Below are 22,418 nucleotides of genomic sequence, written 5' to 3' on the forward strand. Positions count from 1 at the left end.
TATCTAATTTAGGTAAAGCTCATACTAGGCTAATTTGAGTCTTGGGAAAGTCACAAGACTTCTTTTCCTTAGCTTGCCTCTAGCTCTCCCTCGAGCACTGTAATAATTGACATTAATGTTGATAGTCCCACTCTTAAATCTGCACAACAGAGAGGAATATTGCCCACCAAATGCATCTATGGAGATGTGTAAGAATTAGAAAATTATTTGGCTGGCTCTACAGAAGCCGCTAAAGCATTTTTATAAGACTTGGAAACAGATAGGTCTTTGGAAATTACCAAAATTAAACACTTCATAGAATATTTTCCCTGGAAGCAGAATATAAGTAAAGAAAGCAAGATGACAGCTTCTTGGACAAAGCATATTAATATAGCCAAAAGCTATCTTAAGGAAAGTTTCTTGATGAAATGAGGTTCTTTTAGCAGGTGGGATATGATTTGAAAGTTCTGGTCGTAGAGAAGGGAAGGGTAGAGTGGCTGTTAATTACAGAAAAGCATTTGTACTGTTCCAATGGTTAAGTGCTAAGTTTTATTTTAGTATAAAATATTTAAGAAAGTCTTTATGGTCTTAATGGGACCTTAAAATACTTCATGTAAAAATTGTCTTTGCCTTGAAGCACCTATTTTAATATAATTGGTTCAAAGATTAGCATAGCTCATTAGAAATTCTGTTGGTAGGAGAGTCAAACCTCTGGACTAGTATTTGAAAATAGTTCACTGAACAGATTCCCAAGAATTCTGTTACATAGAGCTGGATTATATTCATAGCAGTGTATCAGAAATGGAGTAGGATATGCAAATTTAAAATGTGTAGTATCTAGGATATCAGGCAAAAATGACCTTGTTTCTTAGAACTGAATAATTAATCATGCTCTACTTTCATGGTAAGCTAATAAAGGAAATAACTTAGCAAATTTATTGATATCTACATTAGGATCTGATTCTATGACAATTTGGCTTTCTTTTCAGCAGCTTTCTATAATCCCCTCCAACCCGTTCTCCCACCATATTATATACCCAAAGAGAAATTGTAACTCAAACTTAAATATTTGTATCAAAAGTATTTGATTGCATCAATCTCAAAAGTTTCTGCATAGCAAAGAGTATGATTGACAGAATGAAGAGACAACTTACAGACTAGGAAAAAATATTTGCAAGACATACAGTTAATAAAAGTGTAATGTTCCAAGTATGTAAGGAATTCAATAGTACAATTGCAACAACAACAACAACAACAACAACAATAAAAGTAATCATGCAATTCAAAAGTGGACAAGGGAAATGCATAGAAAATTTTCAAAAGAAAACATAAAAATTGGGCCAGTATTGCAGCACAGCAGGTTAATCCATCACTTGCTCTGCAGGCACCTGTTATTAGAGTTCTGATTTGATTTGTGGTTGCTTTAGTTCCAATCCAGGTCCCTGCTAATGCACCTGAGAAAGCAGCAGATGATGGCCCAAGTGTTTGGGCCCTTGCTATCCATGTGAGAGAACTGGTTGGAGTTCCTGGACGCTGGCTTCAGCCTGGCCAACTCCCTGCCAGGCTGGATAGTAAACCAGCACATGGAAGACTCTCTCTCTCTCTCATCTCTCTGTCACTCTATCTCTTCGTATATCTCTCTTTGCCATTAAATGAATAAATAAGTGACTTGATCAGCTCTTGTCCTGACGGTTGATGTACAATGTAATACTTTCTCCATTTTAGTATTTTTTGTTCTAGTACCATTGGTTGAACTCTGTAATTAACACACAATTATTCTTAGGTGTTTAAATTTTAACTGAAATGATCCCTGTGAGGAATTTGGAAAACATTATGCTGAGTGAAATAAACCAATCCCAAAGGGACAAATACCACTTGTTCTCCTTGATAGGTGACAACTAACTGAGCACCAAAAAGGAAACCTGTTAAAGTGAAATGAACACTATGAGAAACGGTGACTTGATCAGCCCACACCCTGACTGTGGATGAGCAACTTAATATGTTATCCCTCTTAGTATTTTTTTTGTTTGTTCTACTTAATACTTTTGGTTGAATACTGTAATCAATACACAATTCTTCTTAAGTGCTGAAACTTAACTGAAAAGTGATCGCTGTTAAATATAAGAGTGGGAATAAGAGAGGGAAGAGATGTGCAATTCGGGACATGCTCAAGCTGACTTACCTCAAACGGTAGAGTTAGAAACATACCAGGGGATTCCAATTCAATCCCATCAAGGTGGCATGTACCAATGCCATCTCACTAGTCCCAGTGATCAAGTTCTGTTCACAATTCATCATAATGATAGGACTAAGAACCAAAGGGATCACATAAATAAGAATAGTGTCTGCAAATACTAGCTGATAGAATAAAAAGGGAGAGAATGATCCAACATGGGAAGTGAGATACACAGCAGACCCATAGAATGGCAGATGTCCTAAACAGCACTCTGGCCTCAGAATCAGCCCTTAAGGCATGCGGATCCGGCTGAAATGCCCATGAGAGTATTTCAGGCATGGAAAGCTAAGACACTCTGGGGGGGGGGGGCTAAATGAAAGATCTCTGCGAGTGAGATCCCAGTGGAAAGAACGGGTCATCAAAGAAGGAGGTACCTTTCTCTGAAGGGAGGAGAGAACTTCCACTTTGACCATGGCCTTGTCTAAATATGATCAGAGTCGGTGAACTCAGGGGGCTTCCATAGCCTTGGCAGCTCATGACAAGAGCCTAGGGTGATTACTGAGGCCATAAACAAGAGTGTCAATTTGTTAAGTCAACAGCAGGAGTCACTGTGCACTTACTCCTCATGTAGGATCTTTGACCTTAGTGTGCTGTACATTGAGATTTAATGCTATAACTAGTACTCAAACAGTATTTTTCACTTTGTGTTTCTGTGTGGGAGCAAACTATTGAAATCTTTACTTAATGTATGCTAAACTGATCTTCTGTATATAAAGAGAATTGAAAATGAATCTTGATGTGAATGGAAGGGGAGAGGGAGTGGGAAAGGGAGGGTTGTGGGTGGGAGGGACGTTACGGGGGGGGGGGAAGCCATTATAATCCATAAGCTGTGCTTTGGAAATTTATATTCATTAAATAAAAGTTTAAAAAAAAGTGAAATAAGGCAGCCACAGCAAGAAAAATCTGTATTTTGTCTCCCATGTGGAATCTAAAATAGCTCATCTTAAAGAAAGTAAAGGTAGGGTTTTGGTTACCTGAGGCTGGGGAAAGTAATGGAATGAGAAGGATGTGGAAAGGTTGATTAATGTGCAATAAATTTCACTCAAATAGAAGTAATAAGTTCTGGTGTTTTATTGCATAGTAGGGTGACTATAGATAATGACAATGTAGAGTGCATTTCAAAGAAACTGAAAGAAAATAATCAAAGAAATGTTAAATATTTGAGTAGATAAACATACTTACCCTGACTTTAACATGACACAGTGTATGCACATATCAGAATATATGCTGTAAGCATTTAAATTTTTAATAATTAAGTTTAAATGCAAAAGTTTTAAAAAGATGGTTGATTTTGCTTGAAATCAACATATTAGGAATGAATAACATATTTGCATGTTACATATAACAATATATACATATATATTGTCAATACCTTGTGATTTAGTATTAAAAAAATTGACCTTATAAAATTGTGTATCAAATATTTGGCTCTCAATGACATATTGCTGAGATGCTCAAATAATATGCAATTACTAATTCCAAAATGATATGAATGGGAAACTTTTGAAAAAAGACAGTAGTTGAGAAGCTATAGCTTGCTCATTACTAAGTTTTCACATGAAAATGGAAAGCTTCCAAGGACTAGAGAAAAGTTCACTGGACTATAAATAAAGACTCCCATATTTTGGGCCTGGCTCTGCCATTAATGCATGTGTGACCTTTAGCAATGGTCTCTTCCTCTTTTTCTCCATTTTCTTCTCCTTGTCTTGGCCTCAATTCCATCTTTTGTGACATAAAAGGAATCAACTAGATCATCTCTGGGCTCATTTCCAAATATGAAATTCTACAATCTTTTGACTTTTTTAAAAAGATAAATTGCACTGGGCAAACTTTAACGCAAGCAACAGCCAAGAGAAATAACAAATCTTATTAAAAGCAAAACAATGAAAAGATAGGTAAAACATAGGTAAGGAATCAAAATAAAATTGCTTTTGCAGAAGGAGAAAAACTAGTTCATCAGAAGGAATAGAACAGTAATTCTATACCATAAATATGTAAAAATAACCTCTTCTGTTCCCTGCTCTACCAAGCACTGCAGATTGCTGTATTGCAGTAAGTTGATAGCTGGTAATCACAATTAATTGGAAGAGATGGTGCAATTAAACGAAACAAGATGAGTATTGGAAGGTCATAGACACCAACAGAAGAGGATGTATTTAAACAGATGACATGGTTGTCTACATTATTAAGAATATGGATTTGCTGAACCTAGCAATATGATCTTGACCAGAAAAGACTGTTAAAATAAGATTTTTAAAACATAGACTCATTGCATGCATTAAGGACCTCATTCAAGGTAGATGCTCTTATTGAATCAAGTATGGTTTGAAAAAAAATCTAGAAAAAAGTGTGGACTTGCCCTTTGTTCTTGTATTACTGATAATATTAATTAGTTTCAGTTCTCAGCTGTCAATCAAGCAAGTCATGCAGCATTTGAAACCATAAGGAAATTATAATGAATTCTGTGTTGAAAGAAACCTCATTGGCATGTTGGTTGTCATGTCAGTTTTGGGCAATATATTCTTTGCATTTAAGGCTATGTCTTATTTGTTTTTGTGTCACACAATCTCTAAAAGAGATCTTGCATGGTCTCATAAACTTTAGGCACTAAAGCTTTCATAATAATCAATAAAGAAGTACTTGCATTTTCAGGATTCAAAGCTAGTAAAAAAAATTGTGGCTATTATATACTAGGCTAGATTTTAGTGAATACATAAAAACTATAATTGACATGTTAGATGTCCAAATGCACATTCACATAGCTAAGTACCTTTAAAAGGTCTCTTGAGAAGTTCAAACTCAAATAAATTCAGTTTACATAGAAAATATTCTTGTCTACACATGTAGTTAAAAGATCTGTCACACCTATGTATTAGTTATTAATAACTTAGGGGTGTTTTAATTAGTGAGTATATATAAATAACTGGCACAAAATCTCCCATGTTAATGGAAGATAGTGATAATGAGGTGAAACAAATATAAAAGATAATGGTTATCATAAGACTTCAAAAGTTGAGTAACACCATCTGTATAGAAATTTGCTTCCTGTGGTGAAAGGAATATCAATCCATTTATTAAGGATCCATGAAATTTGAATGAACTAGAAATAATGTAAATAGTTAAAAACTTTAAGTAAAATGTATTTAATAATTTATTATGAAAGGTGAGAAACACCTGGAAATACTTGTGTCTTCCTTGAATCTACATTATGGAATGATATAATAAAATTGTTTCTTATAATGTTTGGGATTTTAAACTTGGAGATCCAGCCAGTAGGCATAATTTTATCTCCATTCTAAATGATGGAAAAATCCTCTCCATTTCAAACTGATTTACCTGAATGTCTCCATCGAGTTCAATAATGATGCTGTGAGAAGTCAAAAGTTTAGGAACTGCTCAAGGTGCTACCAGAACCAATTTCTCCATGCCAAACACAAACATCTAATTACAATTCAATTTTTTTAAGGATTTATTTACTTCAAAGACAGAGTGTCACAGAGAGAGTGACACACACACACACACACACACACACACAGATTGGGCCAGGCTAAAGCCAGAGACCAGGAACTCCATTTGGGTTTTCCAGGTGTGTGGCAAGGTCTTAACATTTAGGCCATCATCTGCTACCTTACTGGTGCTTTATCAGGAAGCAGGATCAGAAGTGCGTAGTAGCTGGGGGTAGAACCAGACACTCAATTATTGGATGTGGGCATCTCAAACAGTGGCTCAACTTGTTGCACCATGATTCCTGCCCCTAATTAAGAGTTCTGAGTATGTGCCATGGTCTATTTCTAATTATAGAAATATATTGGGTAATTGTTGATTGAGAAAATTTAGACTTCTTTACAATGTTTTGCTTATACAATTTCCTTTGTAATATATAGCCTCTGGAAGCTAAATCAATAAAACTACCAATAATGGATTTCAAGTTTAATTTTTGGTGAAAAGTAACACAGAGAAAGCTTTTTGTGTTATTCATAATATTTATGGCCTTCAAAAATTACATAAATATTGTTACAATAGCTTAAATAATAAGAACTTGGTTTAGCTTGATATCTATCTATCTGGAGAGACTGTAACTTTTAGAAAGCTTTAATATTGTTTCAGCCACTTCAGTGGTACAAGCTTTTCAAATATATTTCATGATTTTCCCCCAAATTTCTGTATCTCTCTCTCTTTCTTAAAGATTTATTTATTTATTTATTTTAGAGGCAGAGTAACAGACAGAGTGAAGCAGAGACAGAGAACCAGCTCTTCCCTTTGCTGGTTCACTCCCTAAATGGCCACAATGGCCAGAGTTAGGCCGATCCAAAGACAGGAGCCAGGAGCTTCTTGCAGTTCTCCCATGTGGGTGCTGGAGCACAAGCACTTGGGCCATCTTTTACTACTTTCCCAGGCCACTAGCAGAGAGAACTGGATCAGAAGAGGAGCAGTGGGGACTTGAACCAATTCCCCTATAGGATGTCAGCACTGCAAATGGAAGCTTAACCTAATACACTACAGTGTATGCCCCACACATATATCTCTCAATTTCTTTCCTTTCAATGCAGAGTATTGTTGGGAGTTAGAAGGTCAGAAACAAGAATGGGAATAAGACTAAGTAGTAAAAAATTATGAAATATAAGATTCCTTGCATTGAATTAAGTACAGTTATGCATAACTTAATTATGGGTTTATATCTCAGTAATTTATTCTTGGGTGATTTCATCCTCATATGAACATCCTAAAGTGTAGTTATACAAACCTAGATGCTATTGGCCAATCACTTGATGTGGCTTTTAAATTGTTTTATTAAAATTTATTAATGTGAGAGAGAGGGAGAAAGGGAAACAGGGAGACACTGAGAGATAGAGAGTTCTCATCTACTGGTTCACTGCCCAATGCCTGCAACACCTGGCAAGGCTGAAATTGTGAGCTGGGAGCTTAATTCAGGTATTCCACATAGGTGGCAGGAATCCAGTTATTTGAGCCATGACTGCTGCCTCCCAGGTTCTGCATTAGTAGGATCCTCGAATTAGAAGACAGTTGGGAATCATATACTGGCATTCTGATGTGGGATGCAAGTGTCTTAATCTACTTCTTAACTTTTAGGATAAATACCTATACCAGGTCACAGCTTCTTTAAGCAATCAAAAGTGTGGCAAACACCATATCTAAGAGGCTGTTGCAGGTGTAACACAGCATACTGTTTTACAGTAAACTTTTTAATTTACTAAGTAGGAACGCACTCTAAGTTAATAAAATATAGAATAGTATGCAAATCAACTACTAATATAGTGATTTATTATAATTATCAAGTATTATGTACTATATTTTTATATGACCTGTAGAGCAATATGTTTGTTTACATCAGCCTCATCATGAACATATAAATGATACATTACATTGTGATGTTATGATAGCTATGATGTCACTAGGTGATAGGGATTTTTTCAGCTTCATTAAAATCATATTGGGCCACAATTGTTTAAGTGGTCCCTTGTTGATTGAAATATTATTATGCAGTGGATGACTGCATATTGGTAGAACAATGCATTTCCAAAATCCAGGCAATTTTACTTATAGTCTGCTTACAGAAAAGTCAGTGTCTGAGATGGATAGTGCACATTTTAGTGTAACTGTATTGAAGCTAGCCTACATACAGCCCCAAGAGAAACCTGAACATCCTTTGATAGGGTCGGTAGCACCTCATAAGAAAACACTCATCTAAAAATCACTTGAATTGTCAACATATTTTTGCATCACAAATGTAAAGCCATACTTCCAATTAATGCAACAAAATACCAAAATTAATTATGCAGTACATGTGAGACAGACAGACATCAATGTCTTTGCTTTCATGATTTAGAAGGCAGAGAAAATTTTCACCTGGACAGGACTTTGTTTTCTCTGCTTATTTGAAATCAGAGCCAACAATAATGGTTTCCTATAAGCCTAAAACTCTCTCTTCATTTAGACTACTGATTGGTCTTCATTAGAATAAGCTATGAGAAAATAGGTCATTTTTCATAAAAGGGCTGTAATGCTTATGCTTTCTATTGCCAGATTTGAAAACCTCTCATGTTTTAGTAGAACTTCAATCCTTTGCGTACTGGCAACACTACCAAATCCTGTGATGTGCATTAGGGCTCATTATTATTGAAAATAATTACTTATTGTAACTAATAGCAACATGGCAAGGCTTGCAGTCTGTATTGCTTGGAATATAACACACGATTTGAAAGACATCTTTTTTTCATATCCCTGTACTTTAGAAGGGGTTATTTGCTGCCCTAGTTTTCCAGCACTGGATATGATGCAGCAGGACAAAACAACCTGCCAAAGGTCAAATAGAACATCAGGAAAATTACTGTGAATAAAACTTCAAGCTTACTAATAACTTGACACCTGGTTTCATTGCCAGACATCCTTATTCATACCTCTCTGATTTGTCTCCTACCTGATGCACTACTATTTATACCTCATTCTATGTAACTGCTCTTTGGGCTTAGCTAACAAGAACCAACACCACGCAGTGGGAGATATGGCACTTTCTTAGCAAAGAACTTGAATGAAACCAAGTTCAGTCATGAGTCAAAAAGAAGAATTACTAAAACTCTGCAACAAGTTATTTAATAAGATATCCTTTATTTTGGCTACAAAAAAATCCAATCTCTTATTTCCCTTAGCAGGTCACACTCTATATTAGCACAAGACCAGCTTTGTTGTTGAATGGTTCTAGAACAACAGTGAGAGGCCAAATGCAAAAGGAGTGCATGGAAACTTAGCTGACTTGCACCTGAATCTAGCATTTATAATCCCAAAGATCATTATTGAAGCAGTTATGAATAAATTCACATATAATAAAATATTCATGTTTACATGCCATTTACTGAATGAAAATAAACATCTTGTGAATAATCCAGCCACAGAAATTTGCCACAGAGATGGTTCTAGCTATGCTGCCAGATCACCAAATATACAAATCCCACTTTTCTATTTAGAGGAATATTGATGGATAAAAAACCTTAAGGCATGTAATCTATATTAGCAGTTGTTTACACTCAAGAGGCATGAAATAGGGAAGTAGAGGATATTTTATGTAATTATCACTTTGCAAGTTGTCTCTATATTGACCTTCTAATTTTTTTAAAGATTTATTTTATTTATTTGAAAGACAGAATTACAGAGAGAGGTAGGGACAGAGAGAGAGGTCTTCTGTGTGCTGATTCACTCCCTAGATGGCTTTCACGGCCAGAGCTGCGCCGATCCGAGGCCAGAAGCCAGGAGCTTCTTCCTGGTCTCCCACGTGGGTGCAGGGGCCCAAGGACTTGGGCCACCTTCCACTGCTTTCCTAGGCCATAACAGAGAGCTGGATTGGAAGTGGAGCAGCCAGGATTCAAACCAGCACCCATAAGGGATGCCAGCACTGCAGGCAGCGGCTTTACCTGCTATGCCACAGCGCCAGCCCCCCAACCTTCTAATTTAATACTATTGATAATATTATAAGAGTTAGTGTGAGAGAGAGACAGAGAGAAAGGTCTTCCTTCCGTTGGTTCACCCCTCAAATGGCTGCTATGGCCAGCGCGCTGTGCCGATCTGAAGCCAGGAGCCAGGTGTTTCCTCCTGGTCTCCCATGCAGATACAGGGCCCAAGCACGTGGGCCATCCTCCACTGCCTTCCTGGGCCACACCAGAGAGCTGCACTGGAAGAGGAGCAACCGAGACAGAACCAGTGCCCCAACCGGGACTAGAACCCAGGGTGCCGGTGCCACAGGAGGAGGATTTGCCTAGTGAGCAGCGCCGCCGGCTTCTCCAACTGGTTTTACAGGTGTTTTTGTTGAATATATTCTTGGTGGGAGGGAAACATAAGAAACTGGATTGACAGATCATTTAAATACATTAAAATAATCTGTGTAAATTGTCTGAATGCTAAAATAATATAACATTATACACTTATTGGCATCATAGTAGTAGTGTGTTATAATTAGCTCTCTCTCTGGCATTATTATGCACATTCCTAACACATAGAACTAGGGGCACTGGTAGATTAAGGGATTCTCAGTTTTGTGTTCCTGCTGCCTTTTTAATCTAGATGCTAATCAGGTGAATAAATCATGCCAATTCGGAATTAGAAACAAGACATATTTTAAGACCATAGCATTGTGTTTTTTAATAGAATTTTTTTCTGCTTTACATAATCCAATTGTAAATACTCTAAATTTTTCACAAGATGATGCTTATAGTTCATATTTTCATATAACAGATTCCATTTCTAATTACATTTTATGACAGCTCAGAACTGAAAAGCGATCTATTGTTTCCCCGTCAAAATCAGAGAAGAAGGCTAAGTCCAAGTGCATGCTTCCTGGTCCACACCAGATTGACCACTATGTACCCAGGAAATCGATAATAATTGAGGCTGTTCCACAAAATCAGAAAAATTACAAGAAAATTTTCCAATCTGATTACTTAGGGATAGAATGATCAAAAAGTAGTTGTGTGAAATATGTTTCATATCTTATAAACATACCATGCATCGAAACATAAAATTATCACATTTATTCTACACTATTTGAATCAATATAATACTCACCTTTTCTGAAAATTTAGATTTTGCTTCAGTGATGGCAGTAGACACTGGTACTCTATGCTGTCACTTCAGATAATAACTGTAGTTCTATTTTGTTTTTATTCCAAATCAGTAATGTAATTAATATAACAATGTTCTCAGAGCTATTTATGTAATTATTATTCTTATGAAGAAAAGAATCAATATATTAGATGCAAAACAGCTTGAAGCAAAACCATAAAGCAGATTCCTGAGAACCACTCCCAGGAAAAAGAAAAGAAAAAAATTGTGTACCTTTTAAATGATTTTTGGGGGGGATTTTCTTGTAAGATTTATTTATTTATTAAAGATTTATTTATTTATTTTGAAAGTCATTGTTACACACACACACACACACACAGAGAGAGGTAGAGAGAAAGACAGACAGAGAGAGAGAGAGAAAGAGAGGTCTTCCATCCACTGGTTCACTCCTCAATTGGCTGCAGCGGCCAGAGCTGCACTGATCCGTAGCTAGGAGCCATGAGCTTCTTCTGGGTCTCCCACACAGGTGCAGAGGCCCAAGGACTTGGACCATCTTCTATTTCTTTCCCAGGCCATAGCAGAGAGCTGGATCGGAAGTGGAGAAACCAGGACTCGAACCGGCACCCATATGTGATGCTGACACTGCAGGCGGTGGCCTTACCCGATATGCCACAGTGTCAGCCCCTTAAGATTTATTTTTTAAGATTGTTTTAAGGACAAAATAAAGAATATAGTCAATCAATGAATCCACTTTCTTCACTGAAAGAATCAATGAGATCCAGTTTAAGTTCCCAAAAGAAAATGTGCTATCCTTCAGTTATGTTAATATTATTTTATAACATTATTTCCATTACTTCTGTGTAATTTGCTGGCCAACTTTAGTCAACTTTAGTACATGAGTAAGAAACTATGAAGTCTGACCATGTATATATGCCACTTATTATTGTGATCTAATAATACTTATAACCAACTTAATATGATGTATATTGCAACGCATTCATGAGATGTTTGCAGAATAGTTATGCATAAATGGTAAGTAGTTAGCTACATAGTGCTCATTGATTAATGTTTACATGAATATATCCTATTGCCTCTCTCTCACACACACATGCATTCTTCTTTGCTCAATTTGAAGTCTCCCATTTTGTCAACAATTGTCCCAGGATTTGAATTTCATATACTTAAAACAGATCACAGCAGGCACCACGGCTCACTAGGTTAATCCTCCACCTTGCGGCGCCGGCACACCGGGTTCTAATCCCGGTTGGGGCACCGGATTCTGTCCCAGTTGCCCCTCTTCCAGGCCAGCTCTCTGCTGTGGCCAGGGAGTGCAGTGGAGGATGGCCCAAGTACTTGGGCCCTGCACCCCATGGGAGACCAGGAGAAGCACCTGGCTCCTGCCATCGGATCAGTGCAGTGCGCCGGCCACAGCGCGCCAGCCGCGGCGGCCATTGGAGGGCGAACCAACGGCCAAAGGAAGACCGTTCTCTCTGTCTCTCTCTCTCACTGTCCACTCTGCCTGTCAAAAAAACAAAACAAACAAAAAAAAAAAACAGATCACATAGTTAGACAAATAAAAGTGACAGATGCAAAGTATCAGGAATAAGAACAAATTTTATTTAGTAGAAAGTGTTGAAAAGTCTTGACACATTAGTACACAATGAAATTCATGAAACACGGTATCCAGAAATGAAGGTCCAATGTCCAGCTTAGACTACTGACTTTCAAGTCTGAAAGTATCACAAAGTCCATGATTAATATATGGTGGCAATGGAGACAGGGCATCAGGATTCATTTCAAATAAGGACCACGTCCTTAGTGCTGTCAGAAAGGGTTTCTGGTAGCAAATATTAAAGTGTTTCAAGTCTAGGTAATATTAGGATCATTACTGCAGAAGTAATACTTAGAGACTAATGGGAATTCATCTCTTATACCAAAAAAGCAACCAAAATGAGCCTTATACATGCAAATTAGGGTATTTCTCTCCCATGCTGGACACTTCCAGTGTATTTCCATCAGATCTAGAATGACATTTGCACTTCTTACCATGGCTTACAAGGCTTGCTACGACTTGTGCCATCTCTATCCCAGCTTTTTAATATCCTCTAGAACATGTCTAACTCATTGTCCTCTCTGAACATTTACTATTTGCCTGCAATCATGGCTTATTTTCTTAATTCATTAAGATCTCCTTTCAAATTGTAGGAGTTGGAGTCCCTAGCTTGCTAAATGCCGGTTTCGCTTCTGTACTCTGGCTTGCTTGCCTGCCCGTTGCAATGCCATGATAGGCCTCATCCCGGAGCAGCCAAGGAGGTAGGCCAGGTCCTTGAGAACAAAGAAAGTATGCTCCCCTGGGATTTATGACCTTCTTCCCCCCACCAGCTCCCCTGGAATTTATGGCCCAATGCTTCCTGCCAGTTCCTCCCCGTACCATCTCCTTTGTGTGGCCTTCCCACCACATAACGTATATAGTCTTTACATTTAAATGAACCAATGAGCATGTTAGGTCCCAATACCTTGCCATATAGAGAATAAGAAGGTAACCTGCACCCTTTTAAGTGTGAGGCTATAAAAAGCTCTCTTTATGCAGGTAGGGAGTCCCAGCCGGCTGGTAACAAATAAATCTCTGCTTTTGCATCTGTGACTGTGCCTTGTGCATTGATTGGGAAATTCGGACTCAACAAAATGTCACCTTCTCAGAGATGTCCTCTTCGCAAACTCTGCCCAGAACAGCACCTCCATCTCTCTATAGCACCTTATCAGCCTTCATTTCTCTTTGCACATTCCATTATTGAACACATTTATTTACTTATTTCACATCTCCTCTATTGGAATATCATTTCTGTCTGTTGTATCCCTTTGTGACACTAGTACCAGCATTGAAATTACTGTAATGAAGCTGAGGAAATTCAAAATTTAGGGACTACACATTCCTTGCATTGGTGCCTTTAAAGACCCTGAATGTGATTTTGTATGTATAATTTTGTAGTCTTCCTTGCTAATGGGGCCTATCAGTATTGTATAAGTTTTAAACTCCACTGAACCACTGCACAGGGTATAGCACCAGGTACCTTATGAGAATTCAATAAATATATCTTCAGCAAAAGAATAAAAATTGGGGGCTGGCATTATGGCATAGAAGGTTGAGCTGCTGCTTTTGATGTCATTGTCTCATATCAGAGCGCTGGTTTGGGTTCCAGCTGCTGTGCTTCCAATCCAGCTCATGCTAATGCACCTGGGAAAGCAGCAGAGAATGACACAAGTAGTTGGGCCCCTGCCATCCATGTGGGAGACTCAGAGGAGTTCCAGGCTCCTGGCTTTGGCCTGGTCAGGTTTTACTGTTGCTCCCATTTGGAGAATGAACCAGTGAATGGAAGATCTCTCTGTCTTGCTTTCTCTCTTTCTCCCCTCTGTTGACTCTACCTTTCAAATAAAATAAATAAATATTTCAAAAAAGAATAAAAATAAATAAGCACCTTAAATACCTTAGGATATGAAGGATTTGATAAATATTTCCTTTATAATGTGAGAAATCAACGGATAGTTAGGTTGGTCCTGGTGGAAAATGAAGCAAGGGGAGTCCCCTAGCAAGATCACAGTGCTGAATTCCACCTGATGTTTCTCCGTAAAAGCTGCCTTTAGCAAAAGAAAAGTGCCTATTCCACTCCTGGAGAGCTTCCAGTTTTATCATGAGGAAGTGGTGGTTCCACCTTACTGAGTTCTATTTTCCTTGAAAAAACAGGAAGAAGTCACCCTTCTCACCCTTCTGATGGCTTTTTTCTCTTTTAAGCAAGCTAAACAGGACAGACAAGATTACAAATCAGGCCTTTTGTTGGATTTTGTTCCCACATTCTGATTGTTAGTTGCTATTCTGTTTTTTTTTTTCCAAAAAAATGTGCTTAAAAGACTAGGACTTCACAGTTCATGGGATCTGCCTCTCTTAGAGCCCCTCTCCTGGCTACTGCAGCAGGAGGTTTCTGATTTAAATAAGTCTTGTTTTTCTCTCTGCCTTGTCCCCATGGAAATTGTTCCCTGTGAGACAAAGAACTGAAGTCATCTTTCTCCATAGCCTTTTCACCCATAATAACAAGTTTTGATAAGAGTGGAAGCTGGGCATTAAGGAGATTTGATATCTATTGGAGATATTGGAAAGGGGCTGTTCTGAAAGATAAAGAAGAGGTACTAAACGGCTCTAAAGGTAAAAATTGCTTACTTCAAATACCAGCTTAGGCTGGAGGCATACATTATCATTTACTGCTCTAATAAATGGTGTTTCTGGGGCCTGGTTGTGGTGTAGCTGCCTGAGATGATGGCATCCTATTTGGCACCAGTTCATGTCCTAGCTCTTCCACTTGTAATCCAGCTCCCTGCTAATGTCCTGGGAAAAGCAGCAGATGATGGCCCAAGTGTTTAGGCCCCTGCATCCACTGGGGAGGCGCAGATGAAGCTCCCAGCTCCTGGCCTCAGCCTGGCCCTGCTCTGGCAATTGCAGCCATCTGGGTAGTGAACCAATGGCTAGAAGATCTCTCTTTGTCTCTCCTTTTCTGTAATTCTTTCAAATCAACAAATCTTTTTTTAAAAATTATAAAAAATAAATGGTTCTTCAATTGTAATTATATTCCCTGTGACACAGCCTTCTTTCTCATGTTTCTTAAGATATTGAAGTAGGCAGGCATACAGGCTAAAATTGATTAGATTTGTGAACTGGAAGACCACGCCTTCACCACACCCCTGTGTGACCTCATGCCCCTACATTTTAGTTGTGCTACATTTTAGTAGCACTAAAATGTCAGATTATAGGTTAAGGTAAATGATCAGAAATATAGCTAGGCCAAAACTTAGCCCTATTTATCTCCTGTTTCCCCAGGTTACAAAGAAATTTATGGGTATCCATGTAAAAATGCTTAAGAGTAATTAAGCTCATAAAGAGCTGTGTCTGTTTTTATTTTCTCAGGTCCTACAGAGAGATTGTAAAGCTGTATAGCTCTACATGCATTTTTACGGAGTGACTTCTAAGGGTACAGTTTAAAATTTGCTATGGGATCGCAAATCCCCGTGGGCTAGATGGTAATGTTAACATCTTAAGTTTTAAACCGATCATATAGGCAGGATTAAGTGTTAAAGTGATCATGTCAATAGGATTAAGCGTTTACTATGAATAATAAGAAAGTTAAATAGGAGTAAAGGCTCCAACTTGGGAAGGAGTTCATACAGCAGACTCATAGAGTGGCAATTTCCTTAAGTAACACTCAGTGACCTCAAGATCAGCCCTAAAGGCATTCTGGTCTGGCTGGAAAGCCCACAAGAGCATTTCACGCATGGAAAGCCAGGACATTGTGCAGAAGGTCTCTAAGTGGAGAACCTCCCTGGGTGAGATCCTAGTGGAAAAGAGTGGCTGTCAAAGGATGGACTTTTCTCCGGGGGGAAGAGAAAACGTCCATTTTGCTTATGGCCTTGTCTGAATACTGATGGAGTTTGCAGAACTTGGAAGGCTTCCATGGCCTAGACAGCTCATGTCAAGAGCCTTGGGTGATCACTGAGGTCACACGTAAGAGTGTTAATTGTTAAATTAACAACAGGAGTCACTGTGTACTAACTTCCCATGTAGGATCTCTGTTTTCAAAAGAGCTACAGTATTAACTTTAATGGCAAAACTTAATCCCAAAGATTTGCTTTGTTCTATTGTGACATTATGCATTGCATATTCTAGTTATGTGTAAGTGTCAGACTCCACTGCCTGTGTTTTTAGGTATTTATTTAAGGTTTAGTAAGTGCCTCAAGTGTGAAATCTTGCATACATGTCCCTCTGTGAAATTCCTATCTAATGTTTTAACATAGGGTCAGATATTTAAAGGCAGCCAAGGAAATTTCTGAGAATGGCAAAGTTCAATGGACTTTGGATTCCAAGATTTGGATTCCAAGCTTTTGTGTATAGCTTTAGAGATGCCCTGACGCAGTCTCCATACTGAAAAGGGTAGCTGCAAAAGTTGTTCCAGAGAACTAAGGAGCTTCTAACTAAAGCTCCAGTATTGGGAATTGCTGATGACAGGATTCTGTGGAATTTGGATTCCAAGATTTGGATTCCAAACTTTTGTATATAGCTTTAAAGAGGCCCTTTTGCAGACTCTGTACTGAAAAGGGTAGCTACAAGAGTTATGGATTCCAAGATTTGGATTCTAAGCCTTGTGTTTGCTTAAAAGCCTCTAAAACAGACACTGTGCTGGACAGGGGAGCTGCAAAGGTGTTCCAAGGAATCAAGGAGTTTTAACAAAAACTCCAACATTAGAAATTGCTGAACAAGCCATTCATAAGAAGATCCTCTTCAGATCAGTTTCAGCTTAAATAAAAGGGACCTTACCAGGTACTATGGAGCACGACTACCTCCGTGAAATTGGGATTAAACTTCTACCTCTTAAGTCTTCACAGGTGAATGCGAAAGACATGCCTGACTGTTCCTATAAGCTAACCAGAAACCTTAAAACTCGACTTCTGGGAGTCACTGACTAGGCAGGGGAACAGACCTTGGCAATGACCAAGACTGCTCCAACTCACAAAGCAAATTTGTTAGACAGGATAGATAGAGACTTACAGACCCTGGATTGGCAGGGCCTGCACTACACCCCTCATGAACAGGAAGCAGTTACAGAAGAGATGATTCAAGGGCCATCAACTCCCCTTAGGATTAAGGGGATGGAGTCTCTGAAGGGGGAATGAATTAGGCAGGTGCACTCTAGTAGGCCAGACCTATGAGAAGAGTCCCTGGAAAGTCCAGATGCTGAATGGTTTACTGATGGCAGCAGCTATATGAAGGAAGGAGTTAGAAAGGCAAGCTATGCCGTAGTGGATCTTACTCAGACGATAGAAACCCAAGCACTACCACACATACTTTAGCCCAAAAGCGGAGCTTATTGCATTGACTAGGGCTTTACAACTGGGAAAAGGCCAGCAAGTAAATATATATGCGGATTCCAGATATGCTTTCCTTGTGTTACATACACACGTAGCAATCTGGAAAGAGAGGGGCTTACTGACTACAAAGAATTCCCTTGTTAAATATGGAAAAGAGATACTGGCTCTACTTCAGGCAGTACTGGAGCCTTTAGAAGTGGCTATCATCCACTGCATGGGATATCAGAAGGGAGATAATTATATTAACCAGGGAAATGCATTAGCAGATAGAGCAGCTACACAGGAAAGTTTGGAAATGGCCCTTATACTTCAATCTGTGGAAGTGGCTAAGGAACCTCACTATACAGAGCCTGAGAATGAATGGGCCCAACAGCGAGGCTATACTAAAAATGCAAATGGATGGTAGATGCTAAATCATAGAATTATGCTACCAATGGCCACTCAGTGGAAAATTATTAAGGAGGTACACAGCTCTACCCACTTGGGAAGAGATGCCTTAGTACAACTGGTCTCTCAAGCTTTTGGAGAAAAGGGACTAAGGAAGTGACTCGCTCTTGGCCACTATGTTTACAGAATAACCCTCACCACGTAAGACTACCTCCTCTGTTGACTCCTGTGCAGAGGAGGGGAACATAAACAGGTGGAAATTTTCTGGTTGGTTTTACCAATATGCTCCCAACAAGCAATCATAGGTACCTTCTAGTCTTTATTGATACTTTTACAGGATGGATAGGGGCCTTTCCGACCTGAATGGAGAAAGCACACGAGGTGTTTAAAGCCTTGTTGAAAGACATTGTCCCATGCTTTGGACTCCCACGCTCACTCCAGAGTGACAATGGACCTTCATTTATATCTAAAATAACCCAGAAGAACCCAGCAGCTTCTTAGAATAATGATGACCACACAGGAGACACGGAGGATGGCAGTGACTGAAGGAGCTCCAGCTCGTGAACGCATTAGATGGGATAGGCAGAGACTTCCAGACCAAGAACAGGCAGAATCTGCACCCCTAATAAACAGGAAGTAGCTTCAGAAGATGGTGACTCGACGCCCATCAACATCCCCTTAAGATTAAGGTCTGGAGTCTCTGAGGGGGGAATGAAGTAGGTAGGCATACAGGTTAAAATTGATTAGATTTGTGAACTGGAAGACCACAGCTTCACCACGCCCCTGTGTGACCTCATGCCCCTACCTGGCCACACCTGGGTGCCAACCAGCCAATCAGGTTAATTAACCACTCCCCTTTGGAAGTGGGTTAAAAGCTGGGCCATGGTGTGGCCCCGGCCTGCTCTTCTTCCCTGGCCTCTTGCCAGGAGGGGGCTTGCTGTAGCCCTGCACCTCCAGGGCGCATGACCTTCGGGCCATGTGCTCCAGGCTTCCTGGCCTAGATGCTCTTCCACGTGGCTGGTTCCTGGTGCTCGGTATGAACCCCATTCACCTCTCTCTCTTAAATAAAGCTCTCACTCTCCTATGCATCTTTCTCACTAAATAAAAGCTTAAAATGTACCATGCTGCCTCGTTTATCTGTGCTGATATTTAGAATTCTTCTCTAAATATTAGGCAAGAACTCTCTTGGGCTTATTAATATTGGAGATTTAATAATAAGCCTGCGGTGAAATCATATGGCACCCCAAATTCTGGAAGCACATGTGGCACCCCGGATAGCATTTCTAGGGAGCATTAAGGGGCCACATTTCAGTGTAAATTTTAGGGGGTCTTCTCCAATTTCAATATGAAATATCCTTTTTGGTATATATGGGCAGTATCTATACTTTAAGGGATTCACTGAAGCATGACTGCCTCCTCATTACTGCACTGTGTTATTTCTTCCTTTTCCCCACGTTGTTTTTACAGTCCCCAAGGCTTTTAAGAAAGTTTATGGATTCAACCAGGATTGTACCATAAAGTGGCATTTGAATAGTGGAAAAATGGACACATACTGTATTTATACATTATAGAATTAAATATATTTATATACACACATACATACACAGACATATATTTGTGTGTGTGTGTGTGTGTGTGTGTATGTGAAGAGAAAGGAGGTGGGAGAGAGAGACACACACACAGAGAGAGACACAGAGAGAGAAAGAGATGTTTAGCAAGTAAACCTTAGGATTTATTTTCACTTGTTAATAGTAGCTTCTTCATAGACTCATCCAGCTCTTCCTGAGCCATTAATAAGGAATTCATAAAAATGGGCCTTTAATAAAAATAATTTAGTTAAATAAAAAATTATACTTTAAATGATGGTCAAAACTGGTTAAAATGAAAACCATCTATGAATTGATCACTCTCAATTTATAGAAGCCCATCTGCTTTGGTTTTTAATCTACTCAAATTGTTTTTGGCCAGTAGCACTGCCTGAGGCAAATTTATATCAACCTGACAAAAAGCAATAGAAAGTCTTGCTTCAGAGGTTCTCATTGCTTAAAGCTACAATACTTCTTTAAAAGCTCCAAGGTGTTATAATTAAAAATGTATCAATTGCTTAACTTGTCAACCAAAGGCAGTTATTGTAAAGTATTATTTCCCCTCACACAGCTAGATTCTCGTTGCTCATGTGTGATTGCATTTATAGAAAAATATAATTAAAGTGCAAATTTAACTTCTGGGAAGGAAACCTCATCAAAGCATTCCCTAAATCTTCTGGAATCTGTCCACTTTCTGGGAAGCTTTACATGCTAAATTTCTATTTAAATTTACAGATGAACATGTACAAGTATAATTAACAAATATATTTTTTGGTAATTTAAGATGGAAAGGGGGAGACTCCCCTGAAATGTTAAATTTGATTCTAGTAATAAAATGGCAATTGAAATTGTAGTTTAAGGGATTTTTTTTCAGTTATTTCTTTCTTAGTTTATCCTCTCTTGCCCCTCCTTTTCCCTCAACAAATGCAGATTGCAATTAGCAGCATAATGTTTAAAAATAATTAAATACTGTGTCGTTCACATCACGATTATTTAGGACAGTTTCGTGCTTTTATTAATGTTTCAAATTAGCAAATTATCTCTCTTACAAAAAGTTGTGGTGCAAAATTATTCTGTCTTCCCCTGATTCCACAAAAAAGTGAATAAATAACAATAAGTTTAAAAAAACGAAAAAGTGTACTGACTTCAAAGGAAATTTCTTATAAAAAGGAATCAAATCATTTTTTCCATGAATTACAATTCAAGAATCAGTTGCCCTGTGTTGCATTTGAGCAAACAAGCTGCTTTTTGTGGACAACTTTTGCTTTGACCAAATAACAGACTCAACCTACTGCAAATAAGTGTGGTGTTAATCTCACTACATTACTTACATCTAAAAATGAGGAAAAACTGGTCAATGTTAATCAATTGCCTTGGAGGAGCAGAGAGCTCTTTGACAGAGTTGCATAATGGATGAAGCACAAAATGAGATAATTGGGAGATGTTCCATCCAAGAGAATGCTAAGTTCATAATTACAGTTAAAAAATTCTTTTATATATTAATATTATCCTTGTAAACACACAAACTCTGTATTTGACTGCATCAATATATATTTTTCAAACCAAGGAGGTGGTAGCTTTGGGATCTGCAAGGAGAGAAGGCCCACACTTCTGGGAATGGAGAGTCCCTACCTGCACTTCCGGGAATGAAAAGTCCTTGTCAAGGTCCCAATGAGGATCAGACCTGCCTCAACCTTTAACCCCCAGGCCCTGTATCTACAAAAGGAGCCCTCCCAACCTCTGATGCGTGACTTCCCCAGCTCCCCCGCTCTGTTGGGACCAGTGAATCTCGCCCGGGATCGGAACCCCAATAAAAGCTTGTGAATAGGCCGGCGCCGCGGCTCAGTAGGCTAATCTTTTACCTGGTGGTGCCGGCACACCGGGTTCTAGTCCCGGTCGGGGCACCAGATTCTGTCCCGGTTGCCCCTCTTCCAGGCCAGCTCTCTGCTGTGGCCAGGGAGTGCAGTGGAGGATGGTCCAAGTCCTTGGGCCCTGCACCCCATGGGAGACCAGGATAAGTACCTGGCTCCTGCCATCAGATCAGCGCGGTGCGCCGGCTGCAGCGCGCTGGCCACGGCTGTCATTGGAGGGTGAACCAATGGCAAAGGAAGACCTTTCTCTCTGTCTCTCTCTCTCTCTCACTGTCCACTCTGCCTGTCAAAAAAAAAAAAAAAAAAAGCTTGTGAATTAATTGATTTATCTGGCTGGGAAGATTTGCTAAGCGCCAGACACCTTGCAGATGGTGCCAAAACCTGGGAGCTGAGGATGTGTGCCTCCCCTTTCCAGGTTCGAGGTCCCCTCACTCCCTGAATCTGGTGCCCCAGGCTGACTATGGACCACGCTTGACCAACTGTAAGTAACTCCTCCCCTGCTCTCCCTCCCTCCTCTAGGTTGGCCCAGTCTCTGCAATCTCTGGCCAGCCTCACCGTCCGGACAGGGACCTGTTTTTCCAAGTCATGTGCACACAGGCCCTGTTCTCCGCTTAGCTTCCCAGCAGCTATGGAGACATCCTGGCTGCTGGCTTGGCCCCATTGAGGACTGACCTCATATCCATCTACTGAAGTTTGGGACAGGGGATTCCTTGCCCGATTCCAGTAGATCCTGGGCTGATGGGGAGACCATGGGATCTGGCTAATCCCGAGGGTGGGACTCAAAATTCCCCTGGCCTGCCTTGTCAAGAACTTGAAGCAACTGGGACTGGCCCAAGACCTTCGGCATAAACGCCTAATCTACTCCACCCAGGTATGGCC

At 39.4% G+C, this 22,418-nt stretch overlaps 1 pseudogene; it reads right to left on the reverse strand.

Moving 5' to 3' along the window:
* LOC103351967 (WD repeat-containing protein 46-like) overlaps positions 1-22,418 on the reverse strand; it is a 78,059-nt pseudogene that overhangs the window by 55,017 nt on the left and 624 nt on the right.

This window comes from Oryctolagus cuniculus, chromosome X, assembly GCF_964237555.1.
Source record: "Oryctolagus cuniculus chromosome X, mOryCun1.1, whole genome shotgun sequence".
Classification (NCBI taxonomy): Eukaryota; Metazoa; Chordata; class Mammalia; order Lagomorpha; family Leporidae; genus Oryctolagus; species Oryctolagus cuniculus.